The 22,509-nt window shown below is 38.5% G+C and overlaps 1 long non-coding RNA gene across 2 annotated transcripts in view; it reads right to left on the reverse strand.

Moving 5' to 3' along the window:
- Positions 1–13,255: 13,255 nt before the first annotated feature.
- Positions 13,256–22,509, reverse strand: part of LOC142081215 (uncharacterized) — a 149,610-nt gene continuing 140,356 nt past the window's right edge. For both annotated transcript variants that reach the window (XR_012673296.1, XR_012673297.1), the window contains one exon: positions 13,256–16,857. This is a non-coding gene — a long non-coding RNA (uncharacterized LOC142081215). The remainder of the gene's footprint in view (positions 16,858–22,509) is intronic.

Raw genomic sequence — 22,509 nt, forward strand, 5'->3', positions numbered from 1 at the left:
TCCCTGCACCCTGATATGCACTGCCAGTATTTGAGAGCACTGTCTCACCAGCTTAGGAATTCAAGTGGAAAAATGCTGCTGTGAATCACATGAAATTAATTAAACCTTAGTCTGGCAGGCTATCTGAAAAACTGGGACAGATATTCAATTATTTGTTCATCCTGTATTTAGGCTTCAACAATAACAATAAATAGATTTTAAGGGAAAAGCTAGTTGGAAAATAAGGAGTTTAGAAAGCAAGGGCATTTAGCTTAACGATAATGAATTTAACTCACACAAGTATAAACTACATCGTTTGGAGAAATAGCAATGCTGTAGATACAGGTCATCATTTTCTGAGAGGAATAATTTATTTCTTAGCAAGGAAAGGGAATAAGGAGTGGGATAAAATCACATTCTCTAGTTTCAAGACTTTGAACACCAGCTGTATACCCCAATTGTTCTTAATTTTACTCTCAACATCTTCCTGCTGTGATCTAACATTACTTTAGACCAGTTTGAAGTATGTTGGTGAAGATGAATTGCTAATGATGGATTTTTATTTGTATTAGACTTGTTTGACATTATGCAATCCAGGAGCAGTAGCATTGAGGTTAGAGTTGTTAGAAGAAAGAAAAAGTTAGCACAAAAGTTAATACAGTCCATCTTATGAAAATGTCTTGTGGACAACAACCAGAGGAGGAAAAAATAAGTGTTACCTCTCATAGTTTGCTAAATCATTTTGGAAAATATCTCACTGCAGTCTCTTAGGCTGATATAAAATCAGGTGGTGACTTGATCTGCCTAACATGAAAATATTCAGGTGTTTGGAGGAATCTGTTCTGTTTGGGTTTTATGGGGTCTAAGAACTATGGAACTATGAAATTATGTTTTCCACTTATTTGAAGCACTTAAAAAGTACTACTGAGCAAACTCAATTATTTAGTCCTGTGACTTTGTAAAGTTAAACAAGGCAAGGGCAGAACAATGATAGACCTTCATATCTCTGTTTTTCCATCATAGCAGCTGAACCTAATAATAAGCGTGACCAATAATATGTGAGGGGTGACATCTGACATGTCAATCAGCAAATTCCTGGACCTGTTTCTTCCACTACAAATGCTGTCTGTTAAATGAATCCTAGAAGGACTAAGAATAGGCAACTGTCAGAGTCTCCAAATTATTCTCAGCACAATCTTCATAATGGACAAAACAGGCCCAGGTACTTGCTGTGTTTGAGAGGTCAGATCTCAATTTTATCATGACTAAATGTCTGCCATTCAGACATACATTTCCAAGCCAAGGTTTTTATAAAGTACCCTTTTTACATACAGTGTGTATGCCATGTGCATATGTGTGTGGATGAACATGCATAAAGAATATACAGTGTAGTTCTTTGTCCAAAGAAGCATAGCTGAAAAGGCTGCATAGCCACAGTTGTGGTCTGGACATACATAAGACATTTCTGAAGCTTCTGACGTTGAAATGCCTATCCATTGTCATCGACTAAAAGAGCACATAGGGAAGTATGTTCATGTCTTGGGATGGGATGAACTCAAAACTTTTCAATTATTAAGCAGAAGATGATTTAAATAGCCACTCTCTTTTGGTCTAATCCGGTAAATGGCTTTCGTTGGACTTTGAGTCTAACGTGCTAAGTACTGTAGAGGAAATGAAAGGCAGGTTTTCTCAGTGACTCTGAAAAACTATAGTTAGAATTATACACGGAGAAATAGTTAGACATGCAAATATGACCAGGTTAACAGAGGAATAACAGAGGAAAATTTACCTGGCACAAAGGCAAATTTTCTTTACAACAGAGTTGTTTGTTATGAAAAAGAGTCTTCTCTACTGACAGATGTGAAGTTACACTGTCTCCTAAATCCTAGAAGAAAGTACCTTTTTTATATTATATTATCATTCTTTCTGCTATTACTGTTTATTTATTATTTATCATAGCAACTATGAACCTTCTTCATAATCAGGTCTCTGACTTGCAGAGCACTATGCAAGCGCAAAACATGAAAAGCTAAGGTTCCATAGAACTAGTAGTTTTTCTAACTCATGTAAGGAGAAAGAGAGAAGCTCTCACCCTCTTTGCACAGTAAGACAGGATGTGAAAAGATGGCCCCACTTGTTAGTTGCGCCAAAAACTTCTATCCAAAACTGCTGAGCTTCAGCCCTGCTTTCCAGCCAAACCCCATGTCCTGGTTTCGGCTGGGATAGAGTTAAATTTCTTCCTAGTGCTGTGTTTTGGATTTAGTATGAAAGAATGTTGATAGAACACTGATGTTTTTAGTTGTTGCTAAGTATCCTGCTAGTCAAGGACATTCAGCTTAAAAAAAAAAAAAACAAAACAAAAACAAAACAACATTGGGAGGGAGCACAGCCAGGACAGCTGGCCCAGCTGGCCAACAGGGTATTCCATACCATGTGACGTCATGTTCAGTATATGAATGATAGGCGTGTTCCAGGAAGTAGCAATCGCTACTTGGTTATCGGTCAGCACGGGTGGTGAGCAATTGCATTGTGCATCACTCATTTTGTATATTCTATCATTATCATTATTATTTTCCCTTTTCTGTTCTATTAAACTGTCTTTATCTCAACCCATGAGTTTTTCTTACTCTTACCCTTCCGATTCTCTCCTCGTCCCACTGGGGGAGGGGAGAGTGAGCGAGTGGGTGCGTAGTGTTTGGCTGCCTGCCAGGTTAAACCACGACACCGCAGCTCATCCCACTTGCTGCAGTCCAGATTCATGTCTTCCACACCAGGAATCTCATAACGTCATTGATATAAAACATTAATAAGCTGTAGTGAACATAGCTTACTTTTTTATTATTTAAATGTCTCTATGCCTTTCACTTCTCCATATCTATTATAAACATGCTTACCATCTTCACATGACATGGCTATTTTCTTTTCAAAAAGACATATATCCAGTATCTAAAATCTTTCTGTATTCTTCATGTACCACTGATAACTGTTATTGTCATCCAGAGGCACAATTCACTGGATGGCAGTTAACCAACAAAACACTTCGCCACATTGTCTGCCACATCTAGGACCTGCAGCTTCTAGGGGTATATTTCAAAGTCAGAAATGCCTGTGATTTTTAGGGTATGCCATCTTTGACAGAGTAGTCACAAGGTGCCTGACAGTAGTAATGGCTAGCTAATCCAGTGTATTGTTATTTTAACAGAATCACTGATTGTTTATGAATAGAAGCTTTAGACGTGTGTATTCGTGTCCCCTAAACATCATATATGCCTGTGCGAACTTGTGTATGGCAGTTTTGTTCTGCCCTATATCTCTATATCTCTTCCACCCTTTCTAATACATCTCCTCCTCCACTCCTTGACTTTCACATGTCTCCTTTCCACTCATATTCATACAAGGAAATCCACTCAGGATATTTTCCTGAATTAAAATTTACTTCACATTAATATGAATAAACCTTAAATTAATCATTTATCCTGCAGTATTTACTGACTTACAGCTAACAATCTTGCATTATAACTAACAGGTAAAGGTCAGTTTGCATGATTCACTGTTAATTTGTTTTCATTTAAACTAATTTACTTAGAATTTGTACAGCATTGGTTCCCTAAGGGAGTACAGCAAAAACTATGACCTGATGACAAGCAGAACCATTAAATTATAACAGAATTATTAATAAAAGATTCTTTCTGCAATTTGTTAAAAATCTTGGGAAATATTAGCAACTTATTTATGTAAGATATGGAAAGTACATCTGCAATATAATTGCATATAAATTAAAAATTTGCCTAGGGAGACTCTACAGTGGTCATAGTTTTAAAATGATTGACAGATGATACATTAACATTGCTTGCCCCAGGAGGAAGATAATGAATTCCATGTTTTGCCTTTTTTTCCTGTTTCCAAGGACAATGTTAGTGTGATCTTTTGTTTGTGATGCTTAACATTGTCATAACTAGTTGACTACAAAATGCAGCCACTTACAATACTGGTCTTGTTAATAGCTAATTGGATTATTGTGACTTTCCTTTAGCTTAGGAGACACAGAGCTAGGAAAAAGAATGGGTAACAGTCTCAAGAAACAGAAGGAAATTTGTTTCAAGAACATGCAGAAAAGATATTTCAATTTCATTTGATCTTTTATTAAGATATAGCTTCTTCACTTGTGGACTGAAAAACCAGAGACATTCTTTAATATGCTTTTTAAATTAGATGTCCTTATTCTTTCGTTTATTTATTGCAACGTGAGCAGTAATGCATTCATTAAAAAAACTTTGCTAGCGAATGATCTGACCTAGATGATCTGACTTAGATCATGTTGTAATCACCTGAAGGCTATCATTGATTTATAGTTTTGCATGACGGTAGCATGGGAATCACAGGTGGCCAAAAGTAGCCAGAAGTAGTAGCCCAAAACACTCTTTTATCTTCTATTAACAACAGAAACTGACATTTCCATCCTGCTCACCCATTGGGCTACATAGACATTTCTTCCCTTCATTAAAATATATTATTTTTTGTTAATAAAGTCATATTTGGGCATATTATTAGATTTCACATCATATGACAGTGACAGGTTATTCTCATCTCTGCTGAAGATGTATGTAGTGATTAACACTGTTCATAGAAACACACAACAGGGTGCACTGCAGTGTAGTGGGAAGAGCAGGAAACTAACTGTTAGGAGATCTGGCATCTAATTTCTTGGAACTGGCACACCTTGAAATGTTGCTTAAATCCCTTTTTCTTTCTTTTTCCTTTTCTGAAAAGTGATGTTAATTCCATCAATAGAACAATACCCTACATAGTAAGTTTATAATAAATTTTCTGATAAAATTTCTCAGAAATGTCAAAAATGTCAAACATGATAGACTTGATTTCCTATTTTATCACATGCTTATAGAATCATAGAATCATAGAATCATACAGGTTGGAAAAGACCTCTAAGATCATCGTGTCCAACCGTCAACCCAACACACCATGTCCACTAAACCATGTCCCTAAGGGCCTCATCTACACATCTTTTAAATACCTCAGGGATGGTGACTGCACCACTTCCATGGGCAGCCTGTTCCAAGGCCTGACCACTCCTTCAGTAAAGAAATTTTTGCTAATGTCCAGCCTAAACCTCCCTTGGTGCAACTTGAGGCCATTTCCTCTTGTCCTATCGCTAGTTACTTGGGAGAAGAGACCAACACCCACCTCGCTACAACCTCCTTTCAGGTAGTTGTAGAGCGCGATGAGATCTCCCCTCAGCCTCCTCTTCTCCAGGCTAAACAACCCCAGTTCCCTCAGCCGCTCCCCATCAGGCTTGGTCTCCAGGCCCTTCACCAGCTTCGTTGCCCTTCTCTGGACACGCTCCAGCACCTCCACTTGTTTTCCAAAGTTCTTTTTTCAAAGCACTTGTTTTCCAAAGTTCTGATCCAAAGTGTCCTGCAAGCAATGAGAAATCTTTTATTCTAGCTTAGCAGTCTTTAAACATGCATATCTTGCCCCTTTTGTCATATAAACCCATTAGTGATAGATCCTAAATTTAATTCTAAAACAACTTAATATACAAAGTAATCTACTAACCATTAGAATAATAGCCTGTCAAATCTAAATATTGGTAACATTCCACAAAAGATGGATTATCTAATAAATAGATAATTAAACATTAGTGGCTGTGAGACCTGGCTGGATGTGTGTCTATTCTTGTCTCAAAATGTTAATGGACTTCATGAACAGAAGTGTGTTAAATATGAATATTTTTTTATGGAACTTAATTGGAAGAGTGATCTAGCAATACTTCTCACATACAAGAGAGTTGTGAGCATATTTCAGGTTTTCTCTCTCCAATACGCACATGCCAGGAAATTTTATGTTTTTATTTATCTCTCTGGAGCCATGAAAGGAAGAAACATTTTTTTTTTTTTTTTAACGGAGCTCAGTGATATGAATCTGTTCCCCAGCACAAGTTCCTATAGCTGGGAAGGCCTGTGGGAACACCTAATGAGCTAAGATCTGGTGGGACTTCACTCTAGGTTACTAGCATCACCTGAGAGCGTGTCATTGTGCAGAACTCTTCACCATCTAACTTAGCTTATTAATTTCAAATTTAAACTACCTTCAATAAATGATTTTGTGCTGGATTACCTGCTCTCTGTTTAATTCAATATTTTGTCTCTTTTGAAGGGCAATAGAAAATGTTCAGAAAAACATCCTCTCCCATCACCACCCAGTAGAGCACTATGGCAAAATATGTCCCCATGAATTTTTGTCCTAATCCAACTTAGGTTTAATTTAAAGTCTGAAACAGGTATGATATTATGTGTTATAACTCTGGAAAGTCTCAGTATCATTATAAGATTTTAATATCCCTTTTAATCTTTCTTATTTCATGTCTCCCAACACCATCCTGGACAACAAACTCCACAGTCTTAATATATTCACTGGAAAAATTTATATGCTCTTGCTTTTATATTATTAGGTATACAGAGACTCCTACTTTGCTATTTTTAATGTCATTGAGGACTGACTTTTCCAGAGAGGGAACATTTAAAAGATGGTAAATAAACAGTAAAATTTTACAAATAGCTTTTTTATGGAACTACAATGAAGATATTCATTTTCTGTCAACAGTGCATAGCTATCTACAACAGGCAGCTTTATGTCTACAGTACATAGACAATATTTATACTATAATAGAGAGTATTTATACTACAGACCTGCAATAGACAGTATTTATACTATAAATATTTCTAGTTCAGTATGGTAAATATTGCTTCCATTGCTATCTTTGAAATAAGGCTGTTTTGTTGTGTATCACTTAATAATACTCATATTTAAACAACAACAAAAAAGTTTCTATTTCTCTAAAATTGTTCAAAAAATGGAGACTATATAAGTAAATTCATTATGTTGTATGCGTTGAGAGGCCACATGGACTTTTTTCATAGTTTTGGGTATCAAACTATTATGGCAATTTTTACTATGTTGCACTCTTCAAATGCATCACTGAAGAAGAGTAAATCTTGTTGATCAAAGTGAAAAGAGGGTATGGGGCAAAAGATGTTTAACAGAGGTAAAACCAGAACAGTTTCTGTCATGATTTTTGGCAGGCTGTTAAAAATCTGAATGTCTCCGTTGAGAAGCATTTCTTCTCTTTCCTTGGGTTTGGGTACTTACTTTTACAACTTCACTCTTTGTTTTGATGATTGATGAGACTTCCAGCTGTAATAACCCAAAGAGGCTTTTAAGGCAAGACATTCCATCTTTAAATGTATCTGTCTTAAATTATTCATCTTTCCTTTCATATCTCTGTGTTTTATTCCAAAAGGTAAAGAAGTTTTATTCAGAGATGCCTTACAAATCGTATCCTGCTTTACATGTCCTGCTAAAGAAAGTACAGATTCTCAATTTGAGTCTTTTTCACAACAGCTCTTCGGAGAAGGGAAAAGCTGGTAATACCCTTAGGAGTATTGCCATCATAAAGACCATGAATAGCTGGCATTTTCTGCACAGTTTCTGGTAAACTGGCAAGGTAGACTTGGATATGTCAGGCCAGATTGAGAAGTGGTTAGACTTATGGAACTGCATAACTAAATGAGAAGGGAACTTAACCTCTAATACAGTAATTCTGAGCCTCTAGGGTGAACAACAGATAACTGTCCAGCATCGATCTTGACCCAGTTAGGTCCTCAGCCTGCTCATGTGTCATGGACACATGTTACCACCACTCTTTCAGGAAGTTCTTCTGCACTTCTGAGTTGCAGTATTCAGATACTCTGTTTGTTTTTCTTTTTTTAAGCCTGTACAATTACAGACACTTTAATGTTTTAAATCCCTATCTACTTCCAAAATACTACCACCTCTTTGATATATGCACTGAATTCGGTAAAGCAAAAGGCATTTGTAAAGGAGCCTGGAAGCATAAATGAAATTAAAAACCAGGCTAAATGAATATAAAAGATGACAACTTAGCATTTGGTAAGAGCAAGGTTCTTCTAGAGCCCAAGACTTTGACATAGTCTTTGAGGAGAAAGGGACAAAAACAGTTAGGAGGGGATTTATCAAAGGTAGGTCAAAGGGATACAGGTGAGCTAATTAAGTATTTCAGCTGAACCTAAATTGATTTTCTCATTTACTCTACCGCAATTACTATAAGCTACTACCTAGCGTTTGCAGAGAGTACCAACTGAATACAGAGGTGAATTTTTACTATACCACCCTGTCTTCACCATTCCCATTCATAAAATACAGACCACATATTGTAGGTTTTATTTATAAAAGCGTTACTAACTAGCATTCATTAAATATTTCAGGTTTCTATCAGTTAAGTCTCAGGCAGAAAATAATTGGAGGCAATTTTCAGTTTAAACTTCTACAGGAAATTAAAAATCGTAGGTAGAGATTTTCAAAAGCTGAGAAGTGAAATCAACTGTTATCCCTCCATTCACACAACAGCAATGGTAGTGATCTGGCCAAATCCTTCAACTGATTCTGTGAATTTCAAACAGAAGTCTTTGCTTCTTTAAAAAGTGAAATATACATTACACAAGACATATCTACCTCAGGAATCCTACGGCCAATATAGTGGAGCCTGGAAGAGTATTAGGGGAAGTATCATGTACCCTGATCCCACTCGCATTCTTCCCTTGACATTTGCTTAAAGCACAGACAGAATATCAAGCAGACAGACCTTTGCTCTCATATTGTTATCGATGTTCTTATGTTCCTATCATGAGATAAGCTTTTCCTGTCTTTATTTTTTGATCTGTACTGAAATGCCATATTGTTAAACTGTATTTCTGCAAAGTTCTTTGCAAACAATTGTTATTGTAACATACAATACACTAGAGTTTTGCTGATGTGCATATTGTGACTGAAATCAGGTTAAAATGGAAAGAATAATGGAAAGAATTCACTGATCTTCATAAACTTCTATTTAAACAGTGGTGGATGTTATGGTATGTGGTTTTACTTTTGAATTTGTGGAATGGAAAAATTCTTTTGTCCCATCAACTTTCAACATGACTTAGGCTCACAGTTCAAAATGGTACATAAGGAGAGATTCAGAGCGCCAGTTTTCATAAATAAACATATCATGGAAACTTTAGTTATCTAATTCTGAAATAAATTAAATAGAATGGCTATATACTACTAGTGAACTAACTCCAAAGAAGCCAGGTTGCTTCAGTAAGTTACAGCACACGCCCACAGACTCTTGTATCAACCCAAAAAGCAGTACAAGGACAGAAACAAACATTCAGAGATGGGTGAGACTGTTGCTGGGGTTTGAGTGGCTGCAGTGCCTGTGACGGGGGTTGGAGTAACTGTAGTGACTGTTGCTGGGGTTTGAGTAGCCATAGAGCCTGTCGCGGGGGTTGGAGAAGCTACAGTGCCTGTCATGGGGGTTTGAGTAGCCATAGTGCCTGTCGTGGGGGTTGAAGAAGCCACAGTACCTGTCGTGGGCGTTTGAGTAGCCACCGTGTTTGTTGCCGGGGTTGATCTCTGGACAGTATTCCTGAATAGTTGTTTAACCCTAAACAAGACCTGAACCACATTCAGGAGACATAGCAATATGAACATGCTTGTTTGAACATCCCAAGGATATTCAAAACTCTCAGGGAATATCGTGGACATCTTCATGAAGAGGATAGAAGAAAAAGGAGTTTCTGACGATATGGAAGGGAAGATGAACAAGTGGGAGAAAGTGTCCCATCCTGTCTCCCCCCTAAATTCATTCTCTGAGATGAAGAGGTAAAAAGTGTAATTATTAATAGTTTCCAAAAGATAGCTCCCGAAGAACAGGAATGACAGCAGTGCTGAATACAGGCTCATGACCAATAATTTTATCATAATATAAACCAGTGTCACACAGTATAGCAAAGCGATGACCTTAATCCATTTCCCAGAGATGACCAACCCCACATAAAAACCGATAATCAGTAGTATATACAACCAGTAAGGTGCTAGAGACCAAAACTCCCAGAACAGATCCAACAGCTCTGAGAGCAAATAAACCAACATTATAACCAGCAACTACTAAACTGATATAATGAATGCTTATAACAAATTTGTTTTAACCCGTTCGGGTCAGATGTGTTGTTACCTCAATCCTTCGAGCCCCACGTTGGGTGCCAAAAAGCATTGTCGTGGTTTAACCTGGCAGGCAGCCAAATACCATACAGCTGCTCGCTCACTCCCCTCCCCCCCGCCCCCCCGCCCCACAGTGGGACAGGGAGAGAATCGGAAGGGTAAGAGTGAGAAAAACTTGTGGGTTGAGATAAAGACAGTTTAATAGAACAGAAAAGGGAAAATAATAATGATAATAATAGAATATACAAAATGAGTGATGCACAATGCAATTGCTCACTGCCCGTGCTGACTAATAACCAAGTAGCGATCGTTACTTCCTGGATCATGCCTACCATTCATATACGACACATGGTATGGAATACCCCATTGGCCAGCTGGGCTAGCTGTCCTGGCTGTGCTCCCCCCTAGTCTAGCTTGGTAGCAGAGGATAGTTGTCCTTGACAAGGTACTTAGCAACAACTAAAAACATCAGCGTGTTATCAGCATTCTTATACTAAATCCAAAACACAGCACTAGGAAGAAATTTAACTTTATCCCAGCCAAAACCAGGACATTTTCTAAATTTAGAATATTTCAATCAGTGAAGATTATACTAAGGTATCTAGCTATGCAATATATTTTCAGCAGGTGTCATTAAATTAAGGCATTTACAAAGATATACTATATCTCTATAGTAGTTATGGGCTTCAGTAAAAAAATTGTCATCAAAATTTTCTGTCTTGTTTTTTATAGAGTACTTTTTATAGATTATGAAAACAATCCTTTTAGGAGTTGGTATTTAGGATTGCATTATCATTAGTAGTTATATTTAGGTAAGAGGATACTAAAAACCAAAATATGTGTCCTTTAGCACACACCAATACCAAGAATCCTCACGTAATCTGTCACTTCATGAGAAAGGACAAAGGCTAATACAATGCTAAGGAAGTCTGCAGTACTGTAATTATAATTGGAGCTGACTCTTAAGACTCCTCAGTTCCGTTTATTGTCTCATACACAGTATTATGATTGTCATTTACTGAATTTTCCTGAAGCAAGAAGCTTATGTGACAACTCTGAAAAACTGAGTTGCATTCCTGAGTGAGGCTGAAGATTAAACAGTGAAGGTATGGCCATAGTGAAAGATGAGCAGCAGCTCTGCAAAGCAAGGACCCATGTAATGCTCGCAGAACAGGGGAACAGACTACAACGCCAGTGGTTAGAGGGAAAGATCGATCACCGAAAAAAACGGGTTGATGGGGTTTTTTGCTCATATTTATTTTCAGCAATGTATTTACTGTTCTGGATATGCACTAATTATTGTTTTGTCTAATTCTGTAGCAAACAGCCTATAAAATGTAAAGCTTTTTACATAGTCAATTCATTTTTTAGGAATATGATTTTTTTAAAGTATTGCTGTAGCTAATAACAGTCATATTAATTTTTAAAATTAAAAATTTAAAAAAAAAAAATTGAATATCAGCTAAACGAAAATTAAGACTGCACAAAAACAGTCCAGAAAGCTAAGAAATCCATTGATACTAGTGAATGGCATTTGAAAGTTGACCAAAGAAGTAGGAACATCTATCAGCATTGACAAAGTACCCTGGAATAAACTGTTTAGAACTTTATTATAGCATTTTTACAGGACTCATAAACGCCTTTCCAAATACCTTCCACCATATGTTTGCTTCATGTTACCTATAAAGCTAAAGTAATTTATAAGTCTGCCACTTCTCTGTAAATTGATGTTATGAGTGGCTTAAATTTGTCTGATGCTGTGGGAAAAAGTCATTGAATTTTATGTTATCTGTTTTCTGGATGAGCACATCTGCCAAAATAGGTTGCTCCAATGAGTTAATATAGCTTTCAGACAACTGAGGGCTGCCATTGAACACTTTTAAGATGGACTTCACTCAAAAATCAAGGCTACTGGGGAGGAAATGGGTTAAGTCATTTAAATGTTACTCTGCACACTTTTACATTCTCTGATAAACATTTTTTAAAGTAGTCTGTTAAGAGAGAAAAATTGAACACAGCCAAATGTGTAAAATAAAAATAGGAACAAAAATAACCCTATGTAATAACACTGAAATCAGGTGGCTCCTGGGCTCTGAACTACTCAGCAATGTAACCAGTCATGAAAAAAGTGCAACATTGGGAACTGAATAAAAAAAAAGTTTTGGAGGTAGTAGAGAACAAAGAACAAGTATACAACATGTGTAGAACATTATATGTAGTGAATGTGGGTGTGAATTTGGATGTACTGTGGACTTGCAAGCCTATAAATAAAGCGTAAAGCATGTCAGCAAAAATGATGCAAGTTAGATCCTGGAGTGGGCAGAAAGAAACCATCAACACAACATCATTCTCATCCCCGTGAAGGACCTGGGATGTCAAAGGTGCACCATAGCCCTCCCTCCCAGACTGAAACTATTGATCTTAAGTGCCAGAGGGGCAGTGGAAGGGTGACCGTAATAGCTGGATGAATTCTAGAAATCTTGAGCAGATATATCATCTGTATAAAATATAAGTGTTAGCATAATGATAACTGGTCTAACAACAATTATTTGATTAGATTATTAAGATTTTACTTAGACTAACAATAAATTCCTCCTTTGCATGCACGATGCGCTCCTTTTGGCCATAACAAGAGTCTGACTGTAACAGACTGGTTGGAATTGAGGCAACCCATTCTGTAACTTGGATTCAACAAATTCATAACGTATTATCACAACACTTTGAACCAGAAAAAGCACACAATAATAGACATTTTGTGTGTGTCCACAAAATAATAGTTATTTTGTGTGTGAGCCACAGAGCACCACATGGGAGCCAGAGAAGACCTGAGACAGGTGCTTGTATTATTAATGCAGCACTCCACTTGAGGCAGAGGTAGCTCCCAGCAGTGTGGGCCCAGGTCACACTACATTATTTGGCCTGGAGGCCAGGACTCATTCCCTGGATGAGTGTAGGGGCAACGTACTACATTTAGGGATGTTCATGTCATCCAAGATGCCTATAAGAAAACCTACCTTTTTATTTTCAGGTGCAATCTTTGTGAATGAATCCACTCTCCTTATCCTGTCTTTTGACTATTCCAACTTTAAGTTCTTGTGAAAACAGGCTGTGCTGCAGTTTCCTTGGCACTGCTGGATTTTGATATGGTGTCACGAGTGAGTGGTTTAGAGGCCGCTTAAAGAATCACCGTCAAAGAAATAAGCAGAAAGTGATTTTAATAGAGATTTATAAAGGTGCAACCTAATAGAATTCGATGGCAAGGTTCACTCTATTACTTATTACATGGGTGAAACATATAAAGGAAAATCATCTAAGGGTTTATATTTCAGGGACAGTCTAGGTTTCATTCACAATTTAGCAACACTTAATTATCAACTAATCATTAACAAACTTTAGTAACGCCTAATTATTAACTATTCAATATTTGCAAAGTAGGTTAGTAAGTCTACTACAATCACAACTTAATTACAGATTATGCTTGCTATTAGTTCACACACACAGAGAAACATATATATATACAAAAATATACAGAAGGTATACCTGTTAAAAATTCCCCTCGATTTCAGTGAAGAAATATTCACATCGAATGTCTAGGCATTCCCTCTCAATGCGCGAAGGGTTGAGCTTCGAAAGGGACTCACCCAGGACCCAGTGGTCCTCCAAATATCGCAGGCCTGAAAGATCGCAAGCTCTGAGAGGCATCCCACTCAGAGGGAGATGCTGGGTGCAGCCGCTGCGGTCCAGGAGAGCTCAAAGGGCCTCACTTAGGACCACCGTTTATAGGTTCGCGAGATGGTTGGCTTTAGTCATCTGTAAATTTCCATCCTGGCCACAGTCCCAGGTGGTAATTACTAAAAAATTCTCAAGGTTTCGGTGTTGTTCTACTGGACACCCAGGCCAGGCAGTAGGAGGATGTTCCCAGCCTCAGCTATGCAGAGTTTCTGATAGAGTCAAGGAGCACTCAACTGGCAGACTCAATACACCAAGGCCGAGGTTTCATGGAAATTTCTGAGATCAACAAGCGGCCCAGATCAACAAGTGGCGCAGGGAAGAAAGGGGGGGGTATGAATGCACCACCACAATCCACCCTGTGACTAAAGTCAATCCATCTTGATCACAGGGTGGCGGTGTGGTCGCCTCTTGCCTCTGTGCCTATAAACAGATCAATGTCATATTCCAATTGTAATTTGAGGGAAATTTTTCGTTGGGATACTTAATTATTAATATACTTAACTATTAAGGTTTTATTAAGTACAATTAAGCAAGGTTATTTATGCGAGGAGGTTTTGGTATTAGTGCCATTTGTTTAGTTATTTTCCACACTTTAACATATAAAATAATGTTCAACAATAAGCATAGCAGAATAGAAATTAATAAAATTGTTATGGGAGGTAAAACCCAATTCAAAGTTCCTGTTGCTGTTGGTGACCATCTAAATAAAACATCCCACCAGTGATGTTCTCCATCCTTCTTCACTTTTTCTAGGACATGATGTATCTTCTCTGCATCATGATGGACCGTAATCAGAGTTCTTTGTCCATTGTTTTGAATCTGGTTTAGCAATTGACTTAGGTCATCATGTTGTAACAGTTTTCGTACTAATGTAAGATTCATTCCAATGGGGGTAGGTAGTAGATCTTGATAAGATGTATAGCTTGATTGTAGCAACTGATGGGTTGTAACAGGAGCTGAATAGTTGAAGTCGCATCCCATAATCTTAGTAAAATTACAAATACAGATATTTGAGTGGTTAGATGTTTCCACAATTATGTTATCTGTAAATATAGAATCACAAAGAGTTCTCATGCAAACACATCCATTTCCAACATATATAAGTACAGTTTCAGGGGTTTCATCAGGATGTATTTCAAAATTACAAACATTTTGTTCAGTGTCAAGACAAATGTCTTGAGCTTTGATGGTATTGCTTTCACAAATAAATCCCTGTTGTTCTCACACAACACATGCATCAACATCAATAGTTTGCCATTTATTCCCATTTTTTTGGGCCCATACTCTATGTTCTAACGGGTAGAGTACCATTCCATTGTGATTTAATCCCAGCGCAATGATTGGGTGTATGATATATACCGAAGCATTGCATATTGTCAAAACAGAGGCTGTGACTTTGCTGTCAGTGGAGTTGTCAGACGCTGTCAGACGCCACCAAGATTGAAATTCTTTTTCAAATTTAGTTGCATTATCCCAAACTACCTTTTGGATTTCAATGGGCAAGGTGCCCTCATCATCTTCCCTTATAATTGCTGCCACGGTAGATTGTATCCATAATTGAGCCTGGATGCAGCTAAGAGCTAGAGAAATGTTATTTTGAATTATGCCAAATGTGTTTGCGATTAGTTTGTGGTCCTTTTCATTAATTCTTTCCCATGTAGGCAATATATTAGCCAAAAACCACTGGCTCGTTCCTAATGCTGTCAAAGAAGATCGTAATGGGTGTTCTAATCTATGTAAATCACTTGTTGCCAAATTTATTTTGTTTGCTTAAACTTCAGCATCCATGCTGTTCAATATTCCTAGTCCCGTTCCCAGGATGCCAGTCTCATCTCTCCTTGATCGTTTTGGAGAGGTGAGGGTTCATCCATGTAGCCACGCTAACCATCCTGTAAAAGATGTATTCAGGAATGGTGAGCAAGCAGGTTTAATTGTAGAGATATCAACTTGCATTGATAGCTCCACTCGTTTTAGAGACCACGATGGATTAAATAGCACTTGCTGTTGTCCTATGTTCTTGATTATATAGGGATCAATGTTATAAATGTGAGGAGACAGTTTGATAGGAGGCTGAGTTTGTGAATATGGTTGTGCGGTATCAATCCTGAATTGAAAACCTAAGCTGGAATGAGAGTTAGGGTTTGTCCAAAGACACATTACAAGTACTGAATGGGATATAGTAAAAGTATACCAGCATTCGTATTTAAAAGGACAGGTATATATATTGTCTTTTCCTTCAATGTTGTTTACAACAATGTGTAGGGTTGCTGTCATACATTTAGTATGATTTTCAGTTCGGCATCCTACCGAAATGGTGTCTCCTTTGGTTCCCTTTAAGGATGGAATTTGTTGGTTTTCATTTTCGTCTTTAATAATCCATTCCTGCCTATGAAAGGTGATGTTATTGTGTAGTGCTATTGCAGATAAATTTAGATTAGATGTAGGTATGTTAAAAGACACATATGTATCAATCCACGGCCACCCTGTCGTACACAAATTCCAAATTTTTCATTCACTAATCATAAAATCAAACAACAGTTCTACACCATGATTACTCCAAAAGCAAAATATGAGTACAGGCTGTGTGAAAGTGAAATTGTACCAACAATCTGGTTCTGGTGTCTTATAACAAGACTTCTCATTGGTTTTAGGTTTAGAGAAATTGGTGTAGTATATTTTAATTTCAGTGCGTTTTTTTGTGGGTAGACCCATTGATTGCATGGCACCCTATTTTTATTTCTTCCCATGGTGTGGCTTGAAGTGATAAAATTAGATGAATGTTATTATTATTGTGAGATATCTTAATTTCTTTCTGGTGTAGTGTCTCCCATCTCCATTCATCTTTTGAATATGTCTCGTTACATGTATAACTAAAATAACAAGGTTCAGGTTTGTCTTTTCTGTTGGTAGGGTTCCCATACTTCCAGTGTAATTTAGTAGTGCATGGTCCCAGGGATCTTGTGTCTGAACTAAAAGGATTATACTTATCTCAACTAAAAGGAAAAATAAAATTGGGTTGGGGAGATGCTGCTGCTGTTGTTGCCATCGGTATAGGTTCATCTTCTCCTGTTTAAAAAAAAAAAGAAAGAAGACATTTCAGTGGGGAAGGCCGAACAGGTTACCCCTTTTAGAAAGAAGGAAAAATCCATCTAGTACTGATTCTATGTTTTGCACCACTGCTATCAGTAGCTTCCCAAGCAAGTGGGCCACGGGGTTTAGTTAAAGTCATAGGCACAGTTCCAATTTGTGGTAAATTTACCATAACAGGTTGTCCTGGCTGTAATGTTAGCGGACATTTTCTTTCATCAGTGGGGGGGGGTATTAGATTTAGCTTTTACAAAGAATGCTCAGCTCACAGGGCTTCCAGTGGGTCCGTATCGATTGTTTAATTGATGGAGTACTTCGGAAAGTTGTGTATCCCACCGGACTTCGTGTGGCTTAAGGCTCTGTTTTAATAAGCCATTAGCTTGTTCTATCATCCCATTTGATTGGGGGTAGTAGGGGGTGTGGAATACCCATTGAATTTCTTTCTGTTTTGCCCATTCTTGCACTTCCCTATTTGTGAAATGTGTGCCATTATCACTTTGGATAGCATCAGGAGTAGGTAGACTAGAGAACCAAGAAGATAGTCCTCGTACTGTGTTTTTCCCATCAGCTTTTCGGCATTTAGTTGCCATAAGCAAGCCAAGACTACTTCTACCCCCATGAGGATATATCGATATTCTGCAGAAGATTTTAGTGGCCCAATGTAATCAATTTGCCATGTAGACCACAGAGTCTTTCCCTGACTGATATGTAAGGGGGGTGCTTTAGCAGGGTGATTTGTTTGTAATTTTAATCTACATTGAGGACATCCTGTAAGAATAATTTCACAGGTTTTCCTGTTTAGGGGCCAACCCCTACTTTGTGCAGCAAAATAAAGTGCTTCTTTACCTGTATGACCTAATTTTTGATGTAGCCATTCTCCCAATCGATACCACTCAGAATTTAAGGAATTTCCTACTTTTATTTCTCTAATTTTTGCCAATTCATCTACCTTTTGATTCCAGTTTGTGGCTGGTTCATTATTTTTGGCATGAGCTTTCACCCATCCCATCTTGAATGGAGTGTCTCTGGCTATTTTAAGCAATAATTGCCAATCTTGAGATCTCCAAATTGGAGATCTATTTACTTCCCAGTTCAGGACTTCCCACTGACAAAGCCACTGTGTGGCACCTGCCCACACAGCATAGGAGTCGACATAGATAACTTTTGCTCCGTTTTGTGCTGCTAGAACAACTGCCCTTAATTCTCCTACTTGTGCACTACCTTCACCTTCTTCTATGATTTGTTTGCCAGTGTTGATGTTTAATGTAGCAGCCTTGTATTGCCGTCTGCCATTTATTCTCCTTGCTGAGGCATTAGTAAGCCAAATATCTTCTGATGGTGTTCCCTCGGTAAAGGGAGGTGCATTTAAAATAGGTGAGGGTTTAAAAGGTTGTTGTAATGCTAATGGGTCTGCATTTATAGGCATCTGTAATTTAGAGAGTTTAGTGTGTCCTTCAGTTAATCTCATTTCTTTTGCAATTCCTGTCAAATAAGCATACCATTTCCTAATTGTAGACTTTTGTGCAATTCCTTCTGGGGGGGCAGTCCCCTTTAGAACTGCTTCTAATAAATTAAATGGATCTAATGCATCTCTGGTTTCTACAGGTTGTTCCTGGTGTATTTTCTCAGCTTGTTTCACTGCTCGGACTAAAGACAAAAGTCCCTTTTCCCACTTGGAATATCTCTGTTCTGTCTCTTTAAGTGCAGTCGAACTGAACATCAAAGGTCTTTTTGGTCCACCAGGGCCAGCTTGGAACAGGTTGCAGTAAGTACCGTTTCAGCAAAAACCCATTCTGCTATAATAGGGTCGTGGGGGTGTAGTGGTCCCAATGATTGATATGCTTTTAATTCCTGAATTAGAGTTTTGACTGCCTCTTCATGTTCTGAATTCCATTCCCATGATTTTCCTTTTTGTAAAAGTGAATATAGTGGGCGAGCAATGATAGAAAATCCAGGTACATGTTTTCTCCAACATCCTAAAGTACCCATAAGCTGTTGTAATTCTTTCTTAGATTGGGGCATCTGCAATTGTCCTATTCTACTTAGGGTGTCCGGTGGAATTGTTGCACTACCTGCAAGCCACCAAGTACCTAAAAATTTTACTTCTTTACTTGGTCCCTGACATTTCTCAGAGGGAATTTCAATTCCTGCATTATGTAACACTTGCCATACTGCTGTTGCTGCTTCCCCTACCTCTTCAGAGGAATCTCCTCTGATTAAAATATCATCTATATATTGGTACAGTTTCACATTCTGGGGAAGTGAGACTGTTTGTAAAAGCTCAGCAAGCGCGGCATGAGCGATTGTGGGTGAATGTTTATACCCCTGTGGGAGTCTGTTAAAGGTGTATTGTATACCTTCCCAAGTAAAAGCAAACTTCTCTTTATCTTTTTCCTGTAAAGGGATCATAAAGAACATATCCTTTACATCTAATGCTGCCATCCATGGGTGTGCGGCTGCTTGTAACGTGGCTGTTAAAGTTGCAATATTAGGTACGGCAGCCGTTAACGGAGCTGTGTTGGCATTTAAGCGCCGATAATCAATTGTTAATCTCCACCTCCCGTCTGGTTTTCGCACTGGCCAAACTGGTGAATTATATGGGGAGTGGGTTCTGGAAATAATATGCTGCTTTTCCAGATCTGCTATCACTTCAGAGATTCCAGCTCGTGCCGCAGCAGAAATCGGATACTGCGGGACGTTAGTGATTTTTGAATCAGGGAGTGCAGGAGCTGCACGGAGTACACGCACTATCATTTCCTGATTTTTATCAGGGTTAGGGTCGACATTTGAACTGAAGGACCACACACTGCCGTCCGGCAGACACCAGGTTGGACCGTTCAAAACATCTAAGCCTAAAATATTTTCATTGTGATCTTTAATTGCAAAGCGAGCGAATGATATACGCTTCTCACCCAGAAGCCATAAATTAACTTTTGCAGTTTGGCACATAACACTTGCTCCGTTCACTTCAGTGATTTTAACTCTTTGCCGTCCAGGCTGTATACCCAGCTTCTTGGCATCTTGCTGTGTTAATATTGAAATTTGTGCTCCTGTATCTATTAAAAATTTTACCAATTGTTGTCGAGGACCAACTGGAATTAAAATATATTTTGCTTTAATGATGGGTCTAGCCTCATATTCAGAGGAATCTAAGGGGGACAAGGGGTCATCATTTCCCTCATCATAGTCATCAGGATCACCGCAAGTATCACCATCCCATTCCTCAGGGGATACAATTAATTTCCTAATCTGTACAATGTCAGGGGGATTGCGAGCCCGCATGAGGAAACTGGTATGGAATGTGGGAAAAAAAACCAAAAACAAAAAAACCCCCCACAGAAATAAGAATTAGACTTCTGTGTTCTGATTCTGCTTGTCAACATCTATGAGGTTTTTGTCATAGGAGTGGGATGGATTCCATTTTTTTTTAAACCCTGACTTTTCAAAGACTTTAAAGAGTAATTTCTACAAAACCCAGGGACTTTGTCAATGTTACTGAATATTTTTCATGGTACTTTCATATCTTTTTTTAATTTGATGTTTAAAAAGTCTTTTAAATATAAACCTGTTGCTTCCCTCCTTGTGCATTCTGCATCCTATGCATTTTCATTTTATGTTATATCCATTACTGACAGATTCTTGCTATTTTATGTATCTGAATAATTTATTATACATATAGAGAGTTATAGTACATGTATTACACAGAATAATTCACTTTCCATTTAAATGAGATTCACCTAATGGTACTTTCCATTAACAGTTATGTTATGCCCATTGATTTATAGATAAAAGTATAAATTTGTTGTAAATGACATTTATAGGGAATATTTTCTCAAAAACAACTGCTGTCTAGTTAGTTATCACACAGGACAAGTAACAATTTTTATCTTCTTTCAACTTTCTAAGCCTTCTTGGTTTTGTCAATTGCTTGAAACACAAAGAATTACATTGCTATTATTACGCTGTTGTAATTGGTCCAGCTCATTCTCACTTGTGGTCAGACCTTGAAGGGAGGAAATCATTACAAGTTTTTCTTCAGTGAATTCCTCCATCATCATTCTCTAGCAGGGAGCTGGTTTTACTTCCAGAGGCATAAGCTGCAGGCTTTCAAGCATACATGGAGGTCTCCTCCACATACTTAATGGAGCTGCACTGCAAAAACCCTCTATTTTACACAATTTCTATAAAGATCCCAAGGGAAAGAGAAAGGGCAAAGAAAAAGATAATACAGTTGATTGGAGTAGTTCATGTTTTCTAAAACATCTAGAGATATTTGCAAATATTTGTCAAGGAAGAGTCCCGCTATATACCTTCCTAATTAACCTTTAAAAAGTTAGGAGGAGAACCAGGAAAATACCATTTCATGGTAATTAAGGCAAGAGCTTGGGAGGAAGAGAATAATCATTTATGCTTAAGGTAGAATGGGAGCCCAAAATGTAAAGACATCAACGGAAGCAGAGAAGATTATGAGGGGAAAAGGAGTAATGTTGTTAAAGTATACAAAAGAACATCTTATTGTATGTTGTAGGAATGAAGGGATGAGAAACTTCAGAAGTGGTAAGATGAAATATCCAAGAATCTATGAAGGAGTCAAAATAATAGAAATGTCCAGGAATTATATACAAAGTATTAAACACATAATTTGTTTTTAAAGGTAGAGAACCATGATATGTTTTGCTGCTGGAAAGCAGAAAATAGAATAACTTCAAGCATACTTTGACAGCACATTAGTGTTTAGTAACAAAGGCTGCTTCCTCCAGCAGCTCTGGGGCTGGGGGCTTCTCCTGCCTGGACACTGAAGCCCAGCCTGGGGCACCTGGGGCACCTGGGGTCTCCATCCCAGGCAGAGGGATGTGGCGGCTGCTTTCCTGTTTAAAAGTTCAACTGGTATGAGGCTGAGGGCGTATCTCAGACACACACACACAGAGGACGCTGATGGTGCCAGCTACACAGTCAGCCACAGACAAGAGTGCTGCCTTCAACAGCACCAACATAAAACATAAGCACAGGCAGCCCCTCCTCTTCTTCGGCTGGTCCAGACTGAAAGTCACTAGTGAAGGCACACACACGACACTCTCTAGATTCACAAACACATTCATGGATCCTCCAAGTACCAGCATGGCCCTTCTGCCTATCCAACATACCTGCCCAGATCCTGGGTCTCTTACCTGCCCCATGGGTCCCCTACTCACTAGCTGGTCCAGCTTGATGCTTGCTAGCAAACACGCACACACTCACACACTCATCTCATAGGCAACCCATAATCACAGGTCTCCCTCAAAAACCAGCACAGACCTCTACCTGTTGATACCCCTGCTAGACCCAGGGCATCCTACTTGTCCCTGGTCCATCTTGAGGTTTTTGAGTGAACTACATGCACCCCCCCGATGCACACCAGGTTTGGGGAAGATACAGACACTGGCACCCCCACCAGCCTCCAGCACACAGGCTGTGACCCATGGTCTCTCTCCAGACACCAGCATAGAGCCCCTCACTTGCCTCACTCACCCCAATTCTTCTCAGCAGCTGACAGTTGGGACATACCCCATTCCCACTCCAGTGGCTGGGCCAAGACCCCCACCTGCTCCAGTGTCTAGTACTGAGACCCCGTTCCCTCCAACTATTGACATC

Source organism: Calonectris borealis, chromosome 1 (genome assembly GCF_964195595.1).
Source record: "Calonectris borealis chromosome 1, bCalBor7.hap1.2, whole genome shotgun sequence".
NCBI classification, from domain to species: Eukaryota; Metazoa; Chordata; class Aves; order Procellariiformes; family Procellariidae; genus Calonectris; species Calonectris borealis.